The 20,192-nt window shown below is 39.3% G+C and overlaps 1 protein-coding gene across 1 annotated transcript in view; it reads left to right on the top strand.

The window, feature by feature from the left end:
• RETSAT (retinol saturase) overlaps positions 1 to 20,192 on the top strand; it is a 549,255-nt gene that overhangs the window by 521,676 nt on the left and 7,387 nt on the right. The gene's annotated exons all lie outside the window — the stretch shown is intronic.

Genomic DNA, 20,192 nt, shown 5'->3' with positions numbered 1-20,192 from the left:
CCTTTACAAGCCTAGCCCATAGGATTACCCTGCCATCATACCTTAGTTCCCAGTGCCTCTGTCAAGTAGAGCCACTGGAGTGATCCCTGGGGTGAACTTTCTATTATGCATCCACTCTTCAAGATTTCTCTTGGAGGGCCACTGAGGCGTTCAGCTTAACATGTATGAGAAGTCTATTCCAGAATGAACGCCAGAAAGAACCAAATGCTTGCAGAGCAACCTTTCTGCTGCCATGGCCTAGCATTTTTCATTTCTCTTCAAAACCATGACATATGGCTTCAGTTATTTCAGATTTGCCATAAGAAAGCAGGAGAGTGTGTGTAAATATTTGGGATTTGATTAAGGATTGACAATAAAATATGAACAAATGCAAACAAAACTTAGTAAGGAATATTTTAGAATAGAATTAATGCTGGAAATAGCCCTGGCATCTAAGAACAAAGTCCAGGGTATAAACTAATATGCTCTTCCTGTTCTGACTTACAGCTTTGGGGTGATTGACTGTCCCCATAAGGTATTAGATCAGCTGGACAGAAAAACAAGAAAAATGCTTCATGCTTATCAAATAATTTATAAAAATCAGTGTATACCAGGATTATATATTCTCCATTCGGAAGAAGGTATGGGCCTCCTCAGAATCGACTCCTGCAGTCATAGGATGGTATACATATCTGGTGACCACACAAGACCCAAACATAGCAAACATTTTAAAACATGAGGAGAACAAGTCTAAGATGACTTCCATGTTTAGGTTAGCAGAAGCATATCGGTGTCAAGTGGGAATGGAAATCAAACCAGAAGTAGATAAAACTCTAGCAGTAGCTGAATGTGCCAAAAACAAAGGAAAAATATAAGGTGAAGGATCAGATAAGAGGACAAGAAATGTGAAAAATGCATAACCTCATGTTGATCATGATCTGATGCAGGAGTGGTTAAGGAGAGATGGATTTAAACCAAAAGATGAAAGGTTAATATTGGTGAGCCAGGATAAACATTTGAAATACACACAAATGTAGGTTTTGTAATACAGAATTAGAAACAGTCCCACATCTTGCTGCTGGGTGTGATATATTAATGGCAGGAGGACTGTATACTGAAAGGCATAATAATGTGGCAAGACTGTTGCATTAGTGATTGTGCAAACATTATAATATTGAAGTAGCTGAGAAGCATTGGAAACATGAGCCACAAAGCATTATAGAGAATGATAAAGTTTATATCACATGGGAGCACCCATTACCAACAGTTCAAAAAACAGATGCGAGAAATCCAAATGTAGTAGTGCATGAAAAAAGGCAAAAGTAACATTGATCATTGAAGTTGCTACACTCAGTGATTTCACTGTCTTATGTGCAGAGTCACAAAGTCATAAAATACCAGGATTTGCAGGTATAAATGAGGGCAATGTGGAAGAAGGCTACCCTGCCAGTTCCAGCAGTAGTAGCAGGAGCAACGAGTCTTATAAAAAAGAATTTACAATTGTACTTAGATATGTTACCAATACATATGTAACCCCATATGAATTGCAGGAGGCGTCATTACTGGGCACATTGCGGGTGCTGCAAAGAGGTTGACATCAAAGATTGAAACAATACTAATTTCATGAACTTTAATCATACTTTGACATAGGAATGGGGTCCATTCCTGTCAATGGTATTAGAAACCCACAAAACTCTGAGAAATTAAAAAAGAGAAAAAAAAAAAAGAAGCATAGCAGAAAGAAAATGAATTACATAAAAAATCTAAAAACAGAACAACAAACTTACTGGAAGAAATCATGGATTTGTGCATTGTGCCGTTCATGTTTACTGGCACTGCTAGTTTGTATTTCAGTTCATCTATACTTTTAATAATTTTGATCAGACTTTGTATATTGGATTTGCTGTACATGGCTCATATTGTCAGCAAACAACATTTGGTGCAAAACAATGCATTTTTTCAAGATGCTGTGTTTTGCATGAACAGCATTATAGATATTAAAATGTTTTCATAAGTATAATTTAACAGATGTATATTTTCAGGGGCTGTAGTTAGCTGTAGGCATAAACTGTTGCCAGAATATTCAAGAACTTTCCTAGCCTAACATTTCTAACTGGGCTTGTTTTAAAATGTAACTTGATATTAAGTTTGAGTGTTTTGACTAGAAATAATTTTCTTTCAATTGCAGATAAATATAATTTCTCTTAGTCAGTTTAGAGTTCGTAGAGTTTGTACAGATATGTTTTTATGGCTTCTATTTGATTGATACAAGAGATATATTGTGACACTGATGTGCACTTGACATAAATTCATGTGCTTTTGTACTGAGGTGAAGGAGGGTAAAATAAAACTCGAGCCCTCTTTTACTGTTCAGTGTTGATCTCTCTGGTTTTAAGGATCAGTCACTAGCCGTGCTAGTTGAGTGCACTGCAGTCTTCACTGTGTTTAATTGCTGCTGCACATATGACTGGTAGAACTTTGATAGCTACATTGTATAAAAGTTAATTAGTATTGATTGTAAACCCTGATAGCATATTAAGTATCATTCTCTGCCCCAGAGGGCACTTTATATAGCTTAGTGTAAAGCAGTCTCCTCCTATTTTCACATTTAAGAAAAGTTTTCTGGGCGGTAATCTCATTTCTGATTTAACCTTTGGCTTCAGGAGGTATTTATAGTAAAGCATTTGTTGCGTTGAAAGTATTTATGTACTGCTTTATGGACTTTAATTATGGCAAAATGAATTGTGTATAATAAAATAAACAGTTTAATAAGAAATTATTCCTCATTGACACCAGAAATGTAGCTGAAGGGGAACGATTTCTAGTGTTAGATTTTGCTGTAGAGTTAAAGCTATTAAAAGTTATCGTTTCTCTGCCCGCAGCTTCTATGGTGCATTTTAGCCAAGAACATTCACTGAGTAGTAATGATAGTGAAGGTAGAGCTCTACAATGTGCTTCTTCTCCTTTCTGTGAAACTTTGTTATTAGAAGCTTGATAAAATTATGACTTAAATGAAGCATATTTTTAAATTTCAGTTTAAGAAAAAGTTCTATTGTGCAGGGCTTCCTTTCCTCAGCTGTTATATAAAGGGCAGTGATTTTGCACATTGTTTTGTGATGAACATTTAGATGAAATAATGGATGCTTTAATTCCTCTGAATATATTAGTTCATTTTCTGTTTTTATGTTAAACTGATACCTGAACATTTTGAATGGAATGTGGTGAGAGAACATTTTAAGAGAGAAGTTATTCTACAAATCTACAAAGGCCATGCTTGATGTGTTTTCATTTTAGTGAAGCCATTTTGTGAAAATTATTTTTGCACAAACAATTATTCTCCTGAAAGAATGTAGATTATTTGGAATGTCTTACTCTTGGTCACACTGTGAATTGTAGTTCAGCTTCCACTTTGCTCACCCAGACAAAACTGACACAGAAGAAGCTAATGATGGGAAGAGCCCATTGACTCGTATTTCTAATCTCACTGATAAAGATGATATGTTCTAATACTGTTATGTGTTTGCTAAAAAGGTGTATCAGGTTAGTGTTATGGCCATCAGGGCTTTCTTTACATTTCCTTATGGTCAAGGCTAACTGCTAGGCACATTTTAATGAAAACATGGGTTCAGGAAGCAGAGGTAAGGTGATGCTGCATGCAAGAGTTTTAAGCACCTCTACCAGGTTGAACCAGGATGTGTTTAAAGCTGCAGTTCTTGTTGCCATCTTCACCATAATGTGTGCAGTGCAGCTTTTGTAAATGAAAGATAGCAATCTTGGTTGAAAGGAGTAGCATCTAGAGAGTATTTTGATTTAAATTATAACTGTCCTTTTCCTGTTGGGTTTCTTTGCAGTCAGGAGGCATCATTGCAACTGCAAAATCAAGGAGAATCTGCACTGTTATTTGCATATTTCTACACACCAATATCCTTTTCTAAGGACAGACAAAATATTTCACTTTCTTGTGAAGAATGTTACAGGCCAGTTTTCTCTCTGAGGCCGGTGCAAAGAGATTATCACTGTGGGGGCGGGGGGACGCTAGGTGTCAGGGAAGCAGAGCATACATTTCTGGAGGATTCTCAACCTTAGACAGAGAACATTCTTCTAAATGTCTCTCTCACTTGCAGTCCACCAACAGGACAGTGGCATGTACCCCTTCAGGCTTTCTTATGCATTTGTCCAGTTTTACGTGCTGTTTCTGTGTGGGACAGGATTTCCTATCCAAAGCAAATGGACAAATACCTGCCTTGGATCAATGGTTGGCAGAGGTCTTGAAGCCGAGTGATAAAGCAGAGTTCCTGTCAAAGTATACTGTAAACCATTCCCACTGTGCACAAGGCCTTACTAACCAAGGCGTAGCTTTACCAAAGATGTTACACAAAGGGTTATACAGAGAATGTAGTTTCTGTGTTCAAGACATGCATTGCCTCAGAGTTGTTCCTAGTTCCAAACAAGGAAGATGGGATTCAGAAATTCATTCTGGATCAATTCCATCTGAACAAATATTTGAGACCCAGGAAGATGTCCTTCTATTCTGTGTTCCAGTATTCTTTACATATGTGTTGTATTCCGCCCATTGACCCAACATCCAGACTGTATGCAAAAGCTTAGACTCACTGCTTGTACGTGGGATATCGCGTGAAGGCACAGACAATATCAGCCGTAAAAGGGATGTCCACACACACAATCTTCAGAACTTTTTCACCGCCATTTGGAAAGGTTGACTCATACATCCAGTCTGCCATTGGATACTGTTGGTGTCATCTCCCAGCTTCAGATACGTACCCCATAGGAGATTTAAAATATTGCTACTGCCTTTTGTTTTTGTTAGTGTCATTCAGAAAGGGCAAGTGTAGGTGTGAAAGGCAAATTCCACATAAAGATAGTCACGAGCTTTGCTTGTTTTGTTTAGAGCCTAATCACGACCACCAGGCCTGCTCAGTTTGTTAGGCCTTTGTTCCTAAAACATTGCGCAGTCATCTGTCAGCCTTCAGTCTTTATTTAGCAAACCAAGGACTCAAACATCTGCCTAGGGATGCTATGGAAAGTTCTGCAAATGCTTCTGAGCCATCTGTTAAGAGGAAAGTTAGCAAGGCTAGGCCCAAATCCTCTTTATCTGTGCCTACTCCCTCCAACATACCCCTTGAGGTTGATGAAAACTTGGCAGTGCGACCAGATTTAGGGTCCACTCTCCTGTGCAGGTTCCAGTATGGAAGCCATCAGGAGTGTGGATCCTAGCATGTCCAAGGTTAGCAGATGTGAGGTTTGTATGACTTGGGGGAACTGCTACTTGTTATTGCAGCAGACTCTGGGACTCTTCCAGCTTCTTTGTCTAGGGAGGGGTCGGTGGTAAGGCCTACCTCTGCCATTTCCCCTCAACAGAAGAAACATGTTAAAAAGAAAGAAAAAAATAGATATGTTCCCACTCCTCCTCAGATTGGGATTTTTTTTGCAGGGTCTCATTAAGGCTGTGATGGTTCTGAGGCTTCCAGCTCCAGCTTCTTCTACAGCCGGCCCAGCTTTCTCCTCCTCTCCAGTGCTACTGTCCAGGTCACAGGTCCTTCTTCAGGACAGCCTGTGGAATTCCAAATTCAGGACACTGACTCTGAGGAGTCTTCCTCAGGTGAAGACTACTTAGCATATTCCACGCTGATCCATTCTCCACTGGAATATGTTTTTCTAGAGGAAGAGTCTAATGGGGGTGACTGTCGCATTGAAGAGCTTTCCTTTGGGAAAATTATTAATAAAATGAGGAAACTCTTTAAGTGGGATTCCTCTCAAATCTCAGAAGAACAAAAGAGATATTATGAGCTACTCCAGCTGGACACCTCTGCTCCTTAAACAGTTCCACCAGTCCTGCCAGCCTTCTTAGATACCTTTAAAGGCAGCATCTAAGACCCCTGACTCACAGGCCTCTGCCCCTAAAAGACCTGATCGCTTCTATAAGGTCCCTGAGGATTGCAAGTTTCTTTTTAAATGCCCCTCAGCTGACCCAGCTTTGGTTTCTATTACTTCAGATAAATCTTCACTGCTATCTCCGTCAGCCAAACTGCTTTCTTACGATAAGGAAAGTAAAATTTTGGAAAGATTGGGTAAGAAGATCTATACCTCTTCCACCTTGGCTGTCAGGGCTCTAAATTATCAAACGTACATGTCTAGGTATACTTTGGCTTTGCTCAATCAGGCTACCCAGGCTCTTTCCCCATTGCTTGAATCAGAGGCTAAATCTTTGGCTTTGTCACTTTTATCAGCCTCCTCCCAAGTAGCTACACACTCAATCAAGTGTAGTTATGATGCAGTTGAGGCATCTCCCAGAGCAGCAGCCTCTGCATCTGTTCTCAGAAGACATTCCTGGTTACGTCTCCAGGCGCTCCCTGATGACATCAAGGCAGGATTGCTTGATGCTCCTCTGGATAACTCCTCCCTCTTTGGCAAAGCAGCTGCAGAATTATTTAAATCACTGGAGGTAAAAAGGTAAGAACCTTCAGGATTTGAAACAATTGCTTGTTTCTGCAGTACCAACATTTTATAGGAACTTTCCTGCCAAGACTCCTGTCAGGAAACCTGCTCGCTCCTCCAGTTCTGCTCCTTCTGAAACTAGGCCTCGTAAGTCTTCTAGGAGACACCCACAGGTTAAGGCTGTTACTCCTTATCAGCAGCCCTTTCAGCCCAGACAAAGTCCTCTGTGATGTTCTGCCCCATCTTCTAAGTCAAATCCCCCTTGTCTTGTCACCTCTCTCTTTCCCTTTCTGTTTGGATGGAAATCACTCAGGACTCCTGGGTGATTTCAGTTATCCGAAGTGGATATATTGACTTGGGAGACCCTCCCTCCCTTTCAGGGAATACCAACCCCCGCCAGTCAACTACATCTGTTTCTCTTGATTCTTGCTCAACTTTCCCATCAAGGCACCATCCAGACCAACTTAGTTGGGGATTCTACTTCAGGAACTGAGGAGGGGATTCTACTCCAGGATGTTTCTAGTTCCAAGGAAAGATGGTCTTGGAGGCCTATTTTAGATATTTCCCTATTAAACACTTTCCTTGTGGTGCCTTCTTTCAGAATGCTATCCCTGCCTGTTCTCTTTCCCCTGGTCCATCCGCAAGCTTTTTTGTCTTCTCTGGATCTCAAAGATGCTTACCGGCATATCCCTATTCATACTTACTTCAGGAAATTTTTGCATTTCTAGGTGGGTTCTTTGCACTTTCAGTTTACTGCCTTGCCCTTTGGCCTTTCTACTACTCCAACGGTATTTACAAAATGCCTGGCCCCAGCTGTTTCCCATTTAAGGCTAAAAGGCCTACAAGTCTACCCATACTTGGACAATCTGCTGTTTTTCGACAACAGTCCAGACTTGTTAACCTAGCATCTGAACATAGCTATTCCCTTTTTGCAGAGCCTGGGTTTCTTAATAAATTTCAAAAAGTCATCCCTTTCACTAACGTAAGATCTTATATTCCTGAAGTGCAGATTCTGCACAGACTTGATGATGGTTTTTCTTTATGTGGAGAAAGTAATTTATCTCAAGACCTTCATGGAGGCTCTTATGCCTCTTCCTTCCATCATAGCCAGGGAGTTTCTGAGACTGCTGGGCTTCATGGTCTCCACTATTCCCATGCTGCCCTTTGCAAAACTACAAACGAGGAAATTCCAATGTTTTTTTAAAGACTGTTTGGTCCCGGCATGCTCATCCCTTATATGTCATGATTCCCCTGCTCCCCTATCTGAAAAAAAGAGTTACCTTGGTGGATGCAGCAACTCAGTCAGAACCCTGGTCTACCTCTTCAGAGACCTCAACCAGTTCAGCAACTCTTCACAGATGCCTCAGACTTGGGTTTGGGATTAACCTTTGCTTCCAGGAAAGTTCAGGATCTTTGCTCCCCTTCTCAAAGGGAGGAACATATCAACATCAGGGAAATGAGGGCTCTAATTCTAGCTGTACTGACCTTCCACTCTCTGTTCCAGCCAAGACCCCTCAAGATTCTCACAGACAGTAATGATACATAAACAGGGGGCACAAAATCCTATCTTCTCTGTCGCCTGGCCATCAAGGCTTTGGAATTGGCTTATTCAAGATGACTCTGCATGCTGTGTACCTTCCTTCAGCTCAGAACTCTGTGGCGGACGCATTAAGCAGATCTATGACACAGTCTCATGATTGGATGGTTCACAGAGATGTGTTCCTGGATCTAGTTCACCGGTGAGGTACTCCAGAACTAGACCTTTTTGCCTCCCCTATGAACAGACAAGTCCGAGTCCCTCACACTCAAGTGTGAAAGGTGGACACGCTATCTTTCTCATGGAAGGGGATGTTTCTCTATGCATCCCCCCTTCCCCTTAATTCAGAAAGTCCTGTTGAAAATTCTACAGCAGAAACGCAAAATGTGGCTAGTGACCCCCTTTTGGCCAAGACAGCACTGGTTTCCTCTTCTTCTGCTGTTCCAAGGGTCATCACTACAAGTTGCATCAGCAGATAGACCTGCTGACTCAAGACAAGGGATCATTGATTCACTCCCATGTGTCACCCCTACAGCTAACCTTATGGGTGATCAATTTTTGATCCCTTTCAGGCACCTCTTTTCTAAGGACATACTATGGGTTTTGCAGGAGGCCAGGAAACCCAATACTAGAAAAACTTACATTTCCAAGTGGAGAAGATTTTCAATTCAGTGCCAAAAAAGGAAAGAGGATCCCTTTGGTGCAGACATTCCCTTGCTACTTTCTTACCTGTGTGAGTTGCTCAAAAGTGGTCTGTCCTACTCCTCAGTTAAAGACCATTGTTCTGCTTTGTCTGCCTGTTTGCCTTTAACTCCCCCTTGGCTTCCAGGTTGGAAGTTAAGCTTTTTCTTAAAGGCATCCTACATTTAAGACCCCCCAGGAAACCAGTTCCTCCTCCTTGGGATCTTAACTATGTGCTAGAAAACCTTACTCAGGCCCCTATTGAACCAGCAGCTTCTGATTCTCTAAAGTTTTGCACATGGAAAACTGTGCTTCTAGTAGCCTTAACCTGTGCTAGAAGGGTCTCTGAGCTTCAGGCATTGATGGCTTCCTCCCTTTCATAGTTTTTCATAGGGACAGAGTATCCTTGAAAACTAATCCAAGCTTCATGCCCAGAGTGGTGAATGAGTTGTCTCTTAATCAGTCCATCCAATTGCCTACATTTTTCCCTTTGCCACAGTCCCCCAGTGAGAGGATTTTGCATACCTTGGATGTTCATAGACAACTCAGATTTTATCTTGACAAAACTTAAGTCCATTAGGAGGTCTGACCAACTTTTTTTTTCTTTTCATCCCAGAGCTCTGCGTCTGCTTGTATCCAAACAATGTCCACATGGATCTCCAAGACTATTGTGTTTTGCTATGAATTCCATGGGAAGTCTTTAATGGCATATGTTAAAGTCCATTCCACTAGATGAGTGGCATCCTCAGGGGCCTTGTTTAAAGGTCTAAATGCTCATTCCATCCTGGAAGCTGCCACCTGGTCATCTGTTCCTACCTTTACCAAACATTACAAATTGGACACTGTTTCCTGGTCCAGGGCAGGTTTTGCAAGGGCAATTCAGCATGGATTCCTGGAAAATGCTTCCTCTTAGCTTTTCCTTACTCTACCCTCCTCCCTGGGGTCCCTTTCAGCCTTTGCACTCTCCCATATGTAAAGAATACTGCAACATTGAATAGAAGGATATAGAATAGTTGTGTAAAATCTTACCATAACCATGTATGTATTCTCGTCTATATTCTATCCTTCCCACCTTCCTAGGAGGATCTCCTTAGGCTCCTTTTGGACTCCTTTCCTTATGGGGATTTCTTATTCTAAAGATTGTACATGCGGACGTCCCACGTACAGGCAGTAGCTCTAAGCTTTTGTATACAGGCTGGACGTCGGGTTGATGGGCTGAATACAACCCATATGTACAGAATATTGTAACATAGAAGAGAAGGACATCTATGGTTATGGTAAGATTTTACACAACTATTCTTTCATGGTAGTAGATTTTAGGCCACTTTCCTTTCCTGTTTCAGGAAGCTTGTGTGGCAACACTTGGTTGGAAGGACGGGTACTAGTGTTTCCATATTTTAGTATCTCAGAAGATTTGTTTGTAAATAGTTATTTTAGTTGTTTATTATTGTTCTTTTAGATATGTATATTTGTTTTGTAATATTTCTGTTCTCATATGTTAATGTTTTCTTGTTAAACTTTTCAATAAAAACAATTGTGAAAAGAAGATTCCTTGGGTTGAAAACAGAATCAAACATATCACTTTGTAGTTAATTCCTTTTCTGTCACCTGCTTCCAGAATGTTAACCAAGTGCCTAGCTCCTACTTTAGCAACTCTCAGGGAATTAACTGTAAACATTTCCATTAACATAGATTACCATCTCTTTTTAGCCTCACTCACCTTAACAGTTAATGAACATGCTCAAGGAAGTTACTGAGTTTTGGGGTTCCTTAGGATGAATAATGAATGCTAATAAAGTGGACTTGGTTGTAACACAAAGCAAGGATTTGCTGAATGGAAACTATTTCTGACACTGCAAAATGTTTGGGACATGATCTGATTATTTTTATTTATTAGCATATTGGAGCATGACTTACGCAAAGACCTGTCTGGCACTCTTGTGACATATGTCTGCCATCATCCTTATGAGTTCACATGCCAGGCTTTACCTGAAGAAGCTGCATTTTCTTCAGAATCTGTCGAATAAGACGATGCATTATTTTGATCAGGAGTTTATGTAATCCCAGACTTGATAAAAGAATTGGTAGATGGAGGCAGTTGAATCGTTTTTTCAGCTGATCACAGTGTGGCAGAGTTATAAATTCACAAATCGCTGAAAAAGTGGCAGAATCTGGTTGAGACTGAGAGTGCCACGGGTGGCTTTGATCCTGGAGCTGATTTCATAATAAATTGCATGTTGGGGGGGGGTAGTTTGCACAGAAAAAAAGATCTTAGTCTTGAACTTTTCAGAATGGGAACTTGACCTGGCCAAATATTCATCTCCTTTGTCCTTTTAGAAGTAGTTCCCCTAAATTTGGGCAAATGTTATCCTGCCTCATGCCAGTTTACCAAGATCATGGAAACAAATGTCATTGATTCTTCTTGAGATCTTCTCTGGAGAGTTTGATCATCATTGCAAATTAAGTCTTTTAGGATCTGATTGTTGTCACGGATTTCCCACACAAGGAACTGTGTTCTTCCACATGAAATGCTCAGCTACATCGGTTTTTGAGTAGGGTCTACAAAGTCAGTACCTCAGCATTGAGTGACAAGATGCTTTACATAGTTCCACTGCTTCCTCTGCACCTAAGAATTCAGCGGATGGCAGCAAGAATCAAAAAACGTCAGAATCTCAGTGTCTGTCGTGACCCAGGCAGCCTTCATCTTCCCACCTCATAGGCACAGTCAGCCAATTTTGACTATTCTATCATGGGGAGAATATTGTTTATCACCAACAAGGCCGAATGTTACATTCATTACCGGAGTCATTTCATCTTCTCTTGATTCCAAATATGTAGCTGCTGTTTCTTCCTCATTTGTTAATTGTTCTTTGGGAAGGGAGAAGGCCTTCTAATAGGAACTGTTTTTGTCGAATAGGAATATATTTTCATAGTGGTACAAGGGATTTGGCTTATTTCCTCTCCAGTTGCACCTCATGGTGGTTCTTGTCACTTTCTGTAATGTTCTAACGCACTGGCCTGTTTCTTCATTAAGATGCACTGTTAAGTCTTCCCATAGTACCTTCTCTGTGAGCCCTCTTTAGTTTTGAGACCTGCAAGTAAGGTAGTTCTCATGGGAATTTTGCACTGGAAAAATCTGAAGAAACACTTTGTTTCTCTTTGGGATCTGGATTTTGTTCAAGAAAGATTGACTAAACAACTTCCTTTGAACCAGAACATTCAATTTCATTCAAATTTGTTTAATGGAAGGCAGTTGTGGTAGTCATTACATCATCTTAGGGGCTGCCCAAGCTTCATGTTCTTTTTTTGGGAACCTTTTATGATTTTAGAAAAAGATAATTTGACTGTTTGTACATGGCCCATCTTTATTAAAACATATTGTATCAGACATTGTTTAAACCAAAAGATCCAATATTCAGTTTATCTTCATCAACAAGATATAGTGAAGATTTGTTTTACAGGATGGCTCCAGCAAAACATTTGCTAGTTATGATGATCAGAACCAAAGGTACCAAGAATTCCAGCCATTTCAGGAAATTAAAAGCCCTGCTAGGGAAACAGAATTGAGAGCACTAGAGTTCTGTAAAATTTTGTTATAACTTGATAGATGAATCTTTTCAGGAAACTTTATTTTATTTTATTTATTTATTTTACATTTGTTAACCGGGCTAGTCTAGCTGGATATATGTCCATTTTCAGTAGAGGCCGGACAGATACTAAATTACAAGGAGACAAATTATAAAATAAATTCAGTACAAAAAGAATAAAACTATAAAATAAAACTATAAAAGTTTATTGTACAAGAGCAGGTTGGCTGTCAGTGCTTTTTGCATTCAGGGTAGTATCTTCCTTGGCAGTTTGTGAAGCTGTTACACAGTTGGCAGCCCACACGTGTATAAAGCATTAAAAGTCGGTTCAGTGTACAAAAGCAGAGATGGCTATGCTGGTATGGGCTCCATAAAGAAGAGAAGACATGATATAACTATTTGCAAGGGTATATCTTGACATGGAGATGAAAAGGTTTCTAGTCTAGAGTAAGTCTAGGTTTTGGTGTTTTTTTTGATGGCATTTTGTATATGCAAATCGAATTTAAGTTGTCATCTGTGGCCATTCCGAATAGCTTTGCATTGGTTGCCACTTCTATAGTGGTAATATTGAGGGAGTATTATTTTTATATTTTAAAGTTGTGCTTTAGGATAGAAAAGTAAAAGTTTGGTCTTCTTTTGTTAAAGTAAGAGTGGGAGTTTTGTAACCATTTTTCAGTGGCAGTGAGGGATTCTTGTTTAATTTGATTGCGGTGTTTATGGTTGTTGGAAGTACATATAAGTGTTGAGTTGTCAGTGTACTGTATGAGAGAAGCATGTTGTGTGGAAGTGTGAAGAGAATTTGTAAGGATATTAAAGAGGAGAGGACCAAGGATTGATCCTTGTGGGATGCCAGTGTTGACAGTGAGATAAGGCAAGAGCACTGGCTGCCATTTTTACTGATTGACATCTGTCAGTGAGATAACTCTTGAACTAGTTTAGGGTGTTTGTGTTAGACTTAAGGCTGACATTTTCTCTAATAGTTTAGTATGGCAAACCATATCAAGGGCCTTTGATTGATCAAGGAATATGCCAGAGACAACTTGACTGGGTTTGTTCACTGTGCTATTGGGAGAGTTGAAAACCATGCTGTGTTTGTGTTAGAAGTTTTTAGTGGTTTGGGTATTGTAGGAGTTGTTCGTGGATGCATTTTTCTAAGATTTTAGAGGGGGGTGGGAATTGAATAGCTATTAGTCTGAATTAGTGATGTCTGTAGAAGTACTGCCTTTATGGAGGAGAATGATATGTGATTTTTTTTCCAGATTCTGGGGACATAATTTTCTGTTGTTTTTAATTTCTCCAAGTCTTTTGGGTTTCTAATACCGTGACGGGAATGGACCCCATTCCTAAGTCAAAGTACGATTAAAGTTCATGAAATTAGTATTGTTTCACTCTCTGATGTCAGCCAAAAGTGCTCTTTGCAGCACCCGCAATGTGCCCAGTAATGACTCCTTCTGCAGTTCGTATGAACTGGTAACATGTCTAAATACGATTGTAAATTCTTTTTTATAAGACCCCATTGCTCCTACTACTATTGGAACTGTCTGGGTATCTTTCTTCCACATGGCTCTCGTTTCTGCCTGCAGATCCAGGTATTTTATGACTTTGTGTCTCTCTGTACGCAAGACACTGTAGTCACTGCATGTGGCAATTTCAATGATCAATGCTACTTTTGTCTTCTTTTCTTGGATCACTATGTCTGGTTTTCTAGCATCTTAGGTTCTTTTGAACTGTTGGTATTGGGTGATCCCATGTGATATAAATTTCATCATTTTCTTGGATTCTTTGTGTCTCATGTTTCCAGTGTTTTTCAGCCACTTCGATACCATAATGTTTGCACAATCTCCAGTGTAACAGTCTTGCCACATTATTATGTCTTTCAGTATACAGTCCCTCTGCCATTAGTGCGTCGCAACCAGCAACAAGGTGTGTGACTGTTTCCAATTCGGTTTTACAAAACCTACATATGTCTGTTTTTCCCACATGTTCAATGGACTTTGTAAACCAGCATGTACATAGCCCACTATCTTGGGCTGCCATTATTAAACTTTCATTTCTTGATGTGAATTCACCTCTCCTTAACCATTCCTGTGTTCATTCTTGATCAACAACAGGCTCTTCCAGAAGTTTTCTATACTTGCAACTATATTTATGTTTTTTCCACATTTCTTGCCTTCTCATCTGGTCTGTCTCCTTATATTCTTTCTTTTGTTTTTTGGCACATTCAGTTGCTGCCTGTTTTTTATCCACTTCTTCTGGTTTGATTTCCATTCCTGCTTGACATCAATATGCTTCTGGTAAATTAAGCAGAGACATCGTCTTAGATTTATTCTCCTCATATTTCAGAACTTTCACTACAGTTGTATCTTGTGAGGTCAGTAAATATGTGTGGAGTCCCACGATTGCAAATCTCTACATGTGACCAATTTCAAGGAGGCCCATCCCTCCTTCGGAACATCTTGGTATACACTGATTTTTATAAATCATTTGGTAAGCATGAAGCATCCTTCTTTTTTTAATATCCAGTCTATCCAACACTTTTTGGAGCCAGTCAATCACTCCAAAACTATAAGTTAGGACAGGAAGACCAAATTTATTTATAGTTTGGATCTTGTTCCTAGGTGTCAATGCTGTTTTCAGGATTAATTTAAGTCTTCTAAAGTGCCCCTTACTGAGTTTTATTCGCATTTGTTCATGTTTTATTGCACTCCCTCTTGCTCAAGTTCTTTTATGTCACCTTCTTGTCCCAAACTGATGTTTTCCTGGTGCTGCAGTTTTCCTTTTTTAAAGGTTGCTTTTGCACATTTATCAAGACCAAATGACATTCCAGTATCATCTGAAAAAGTTTTGACAACCTGCAGCTGTGCTTTCAGTTCCTCATCTGATGAGCTATACAGTTTTAAATCATTGACAAAGAAAAGATGAGAAGTCATTAGACTTTGTTGTTTTCTAGGAGCCAGATTGTAGCCATGGCCTAAGCAGTTAAGTAAACAGCTTAATGGATTAATGGCAAGGCAGAATAGCAACAGTGACAAGAGTCACCCTGGAATATCCCCCTTTGAATTTTTATCCCTGGGATAATAATCTGTCCTTTATCATGGCTTAATTGCAAAGTGGTCTGCCACTGTTTCATGGTTACTGTAATGTAGTCAGCCAGTGTAGGGTGTATCTTATAATTTCCCTTATATTTATCTTCGTATCTTCTAAGTCTTTTAGCCTGTTTTTAAATTTTTAGTTTATTGTCTCCAATAGTGCATAATAGATCCTGGTCTGTTCTTATACTACACATTGCTTTTATCCCATCTATCTTTCTTAATATTTTCATTGATCTGTTCCCTCTTCTATAATCTTCTAACAATGACACTTCTTGTCTTAGCTGCTTTATAGTTTTCTCTGTTTGATATTTCCATGATGGTATTTGCTTTCGACCCCCCCCTTTTCCCTCGCTACCCTATGTTCCTGTGGTAGAACTTTATCAGTTATTAATTTAGCTGCGCAGTAATATATCCTGTTTACTTCTGTTATATCGCATGGATCTCCATGGACAGTCCTAATTACTGTGTTCATTTGTTTTATCAAGCTTCTGACTTTTGTGGTTTTATTAACGTTCTGCAGTCTGTTTCTCTCATTGATCTTGATTTATCTATTAAATAAAGCAACTCTTCTCTTAGCTCATTTTCTTCCATACTGAGGGCACATCCCTTGTTTTCCATTTCCTGCGGGCATTCTATAGAAAGTTCTATAACATCTTCTTGTGGCACATTCTCTTCAGTTTCATCCTGTGTCTTCTGTTGTTCTGTCGTGGGAACTCAATGGCCTATCACTCCTCAACATTGACTGCATCAGAGTTTCCACAGTTTCCTGTTCCTTCCCTTGCTGTCTAGCTTCAAATGAACATTTATACTGATTTCCTGAGGAAGGCTCCAAACTATCCTGATATGGCACCTGACCAATTGCTTCCTGTTCCAGTGATTTCCCCTTAATTTGGATATCCATTGCTCTATCCTGTTATGGTACTTTCTGTATTTGATTTTCTATACTGAATCCTTCTTTTTGCAGCTGTTCCATAACCTCAGTTTCTGTTTCTTTAACTTCTCCATTACTGATCTCCTTTTCTACTTTTCCTCTTAAGTCTTATTTTTTGTAATGTAAAGTTTTCCATATCCGGATTCCTTTACCTATATTTTTCTTCAAACATCTACATAGTTTTCCTGTATGATCTGTTTATGAGTATGGATATAGGGTAACGTATGCTACTTGCTGTTATTTTAAGGAATTCACTGGCAGGGTTGTCTCCAGAGATAGAACAGATTTCTACTTTGCTTAAGAAGGTTTTTTTTATATAGGATGTAATATTGGTTGAAGAGTAAATCAGGAGGTAATAGTTTGCTGTTTGTGTTGTGCAGTACCATGAATAAATTGTTTTATAATAGATGCTATGCTGTCTTCAAAGTAGGTATTATGTTGTGTAGCAGTGTCCAGAGGCGTACTGTTTGTACATGGATTGGGGTTGTACTTCTGCCCTGATTGCAGTATTTTTTTTATAGTTGACCAGGATTTCTTTATAATGGCTTTGCAATTCTTTTCAGGTGCTCTATAATATGTTTTCTTGTTAGAGATTATCTGTCTTCTGTCTTTTGGCCTGGTTGTGAAGAGTTTTGTATTGTTTGAGGTTTTGTGGTGTTTTGTGTGTCTGATAGTTTTTCCAGGCTTTGTGTCTAGTTTGCATTGGTCTTCTTGCACCAGGATGCATCTCTTGTTTTTATTCTTTTATTTCTGGGGATTGCCATTTTGTTTAAGGTGTTAAGAAATATCGAGTTAAATTTCTCAACATCATCATCTAATGAGATATTTCTTAGTATATTCCTGTTTCTTGAAGACAGGATATTGTTGAATGCCTGAGTTAAAATTTGCTATGTTCTAAATATTTTTTATGGTTTGATGTTTTGGAAGATTTTGTGTGTGACATTTGGTAAAGACAGGGAGATGGTCACTGAGGGGATTTGACAGGGTATCAGATAAGGTATCAGATACAAAGATCTAGTCTAGTATGGAGGTGGAGTTTTTGCTAAAGTACGTTGGAGTTTGTATCCAAAAAGATTTATGCTAGATTTAGGGGAGCTAGATATAAGGTCAAGCTATTTGATATTACCATCTCCTAGTATGACTGTTTTGTGAGGGTTGGAAGTTGAGGTCCAGTATAGAATGTCTTGTAATGCATTGATATTGTTACCGGGGGGAGTATAAGGTAATGATACAGATTTGTTTGTGTTTATTTAGCTTGAGGAAAATGATAAGAAGCCCTGCTTTACTGAATTTTGGTATGGGGACATTATAAGGGATTAGGTTGAGATAATATGAGTATATTATTGCTACACCACTGCCTTTCCTTTTAGTTATATAATTCCTTTTTATATTATAGTTTGGCAGTAATATTTGGTTGTAGCCATGTTTTTCTTATGGCTGGGATGCTGGAATTTTGAACAATAGATGAATGGAGTTTTGTGATTTTATCACAAATACTGCCAGCATTTTGATTAGTGAAAGTTAGTTGACTACTGTTAGATGGATAAGGTGCTGTTTGATTTTGTTTAGCATTATTGACTTTGTTTTCTTTTGAGATGAGTTTTATTGGGCCTGGATCAGGATGAATATTGCCAATGGTTAGGATTGATGTATGATGGACAAGTGTTTTTAGATATTTAGTGTTGTTCTAGCAGGAGATGTGTATTTTATGTTTCTTGGGTGGTACATTGAGTGTTTTAATTTGAAATAGAGGTGTGGTGTGTCCTGATAGATGTTGGCTGCTGTTATGAAATTAACCTTAGGTGAAGTAAGCTTATCTGGTAGGTATTTAGTTGGGGAGATGATAGTGTGACTCTGGTGCCTTTGGTAACAGGTGAGGTGGCTAAGGCATAGCAGTAGCAGACTCAAGCCTATAGGTAAGTGATTCATACTGTTGTTGCCTAACTTGGGAGTGATAGATGTTGGATAAAATAGTTTAGAAAAGAAATTGTAGGTCTTGTAAGTAGTCTCTGTTTGATAATGGAATAGATAGAAGTTATGTGAGTGGCATGAAAACAGTTAGTGATTATAATTGCAGTGGAAGTAACAAGGAAGTAATGGCGAAAGGTTGAGCTTCAGCTAGGGTAATGTGTAATAGGGAGCTAAATGATGAGGCATCCTTAAGGACTCCGTGTTTAATTTGGATGGGAGGGACAGCATTACTGACTGGATGCAGCTGGATAGTATAAATGTAGATGCAGTGGGGGTGGGTGGAAATTAGGTGTAGGGTAGAGAGCAAAGTGGAGCATGAGCAGGGCCCACACTTCATATGTGCACTGATGAAAAACTATCTGTTGGGAAGTATTTAGTGAAAGTAAGAATGTTGGTGCTTAATGCATAAGTACAGCATTCAGCATTTACACATATACTTTTGGAGTGACAAAAAGTATATATTATGTATTGTATATAATCCTAATTAATGGTTTGAAAGTTCAAGCTATTGTTAGGAGATCTGTCATTTGTTGTAGGTTTTCTCACTTTACTCAAATCCAAATAGGTTTGAGAAGAAACATGGGGACTGTAAATAGTTATTTAATAGTTAAGAGGAGACAGGAGTCTGCCATAGTGTGCACTTATGGTATTGACGACAATGGGTTGTATACACTTGCGTATCCAATACATCTATAATTTTAGTGCATACTTCATGTAATGAGCATTTCACTGGGTTTTTTGTCTGCTGGCTGAAAGTTAGCTTGTCAGAGAGTTGTATCTGCTGCAGTCAAGGGCCTGGGAGGGGGTGAGACCACATATTTTCTTAACATTATGTCTATCGGTGTATATTCCTTTCAGAGGGAGGCAACACTTTGTATATACAGATTTAGCAGGAGACGTGTTACAGACTGATGTAGTGTAACATCTAGAGAGGAGCTATCCTTTTGTGGGGGTTCTTATGAAAATACCCCGAGCTTGCTGATTGGCATAGAATTTTGGTAGTCTCAGTCCACTGGATTGTATTTACCTGGATATCATTACTGCTCTTGGAAAAGGTTAACCAGTAGGCAACTCGTATGGTGGACTGTATTTTCAAAACAACCACTATGATGATAGGGGCAGGACACTCGTCTAATCTTTTGGTGAGTGGCTCATATCCACTACTGATACACAGACTGTCCTATTAGTCCTTCAGCTCACAAGTCATCAGCCACATATTATGGGCGTCACTGAAACCTGAATGAAAGCACATCATCCTTTCTGTCCTATGATGCCAGGACATTAAAGATGAAGCAGATGTGTACCATTTCCTGTACTGGATTGCTGAATAAATCTCTTTTTTTCATTATAGAAAAAAAGCAGAATTGCCTGCACTACATATCTGACTTCTTCTCCATTTTATATTCCCTATTTATTATATGCTAAAGCAAATCCTGATGCGCATGGGAGACTCATTATCATGCAAAATTAGACATGCTGAGAAAAGGGTCTATATTAAATCAGCAAACGCTTAAAAAAGGGACCGCTGATTTATTGGCCCCGTGTTAGTGAAAGCTTACAACCCGAACACTTAGAACAGCGATTTTTTTCCCAGGGAAAAAAAAAATCGCTGTTCCACAAATAAATAAATAAATAAAACTTTAAAACATTGCATAAAGTGGGGGGCTTCACCCCCCACACCTCCAATGTGGGAGGCTGTGCCCTCACACCCCCCCCCTACTTAAATATACCAACTCTGGCATCGCACTACAGTGACAAAAACGGTAAAGTAACGGAGTCGGCCAAGCGATTTCTTTCCCAGGGAAAGAAATCGCTTGTATGCCGTTTCGTGCTTTCAAGTTCAATCAAGATGCATTCGGAGGAATGCATCTTTGATTATATAATAGGAACCCTAAGAAAATCAGTAGCAGTGGCCACATTTACTGATGTAGTGTGTCTGTTACATAGGAAAACTTCCA

The sequence above is a fragment of the Protopterus annectens genome, chromosome 13.part0 (assembly GCF_019279795.1).
Source record: "Protopterus annectens isolate FY-2018-M chromosome 13.part0, PAN1.0, whole genome shotgun sequence".
In the NCBI taxonomy this organism is placed as follows: Eukaryota; Metazoa; Chordata; order Ceratodontiformes; family Protopteridae; genus Protopterus; species Protopterus annectens.
The sequence above is the reverse complement of the archived record's forward strand: the minus strand, read 5'-3'. Positions and strand labels throughout refer to the sequence as shown.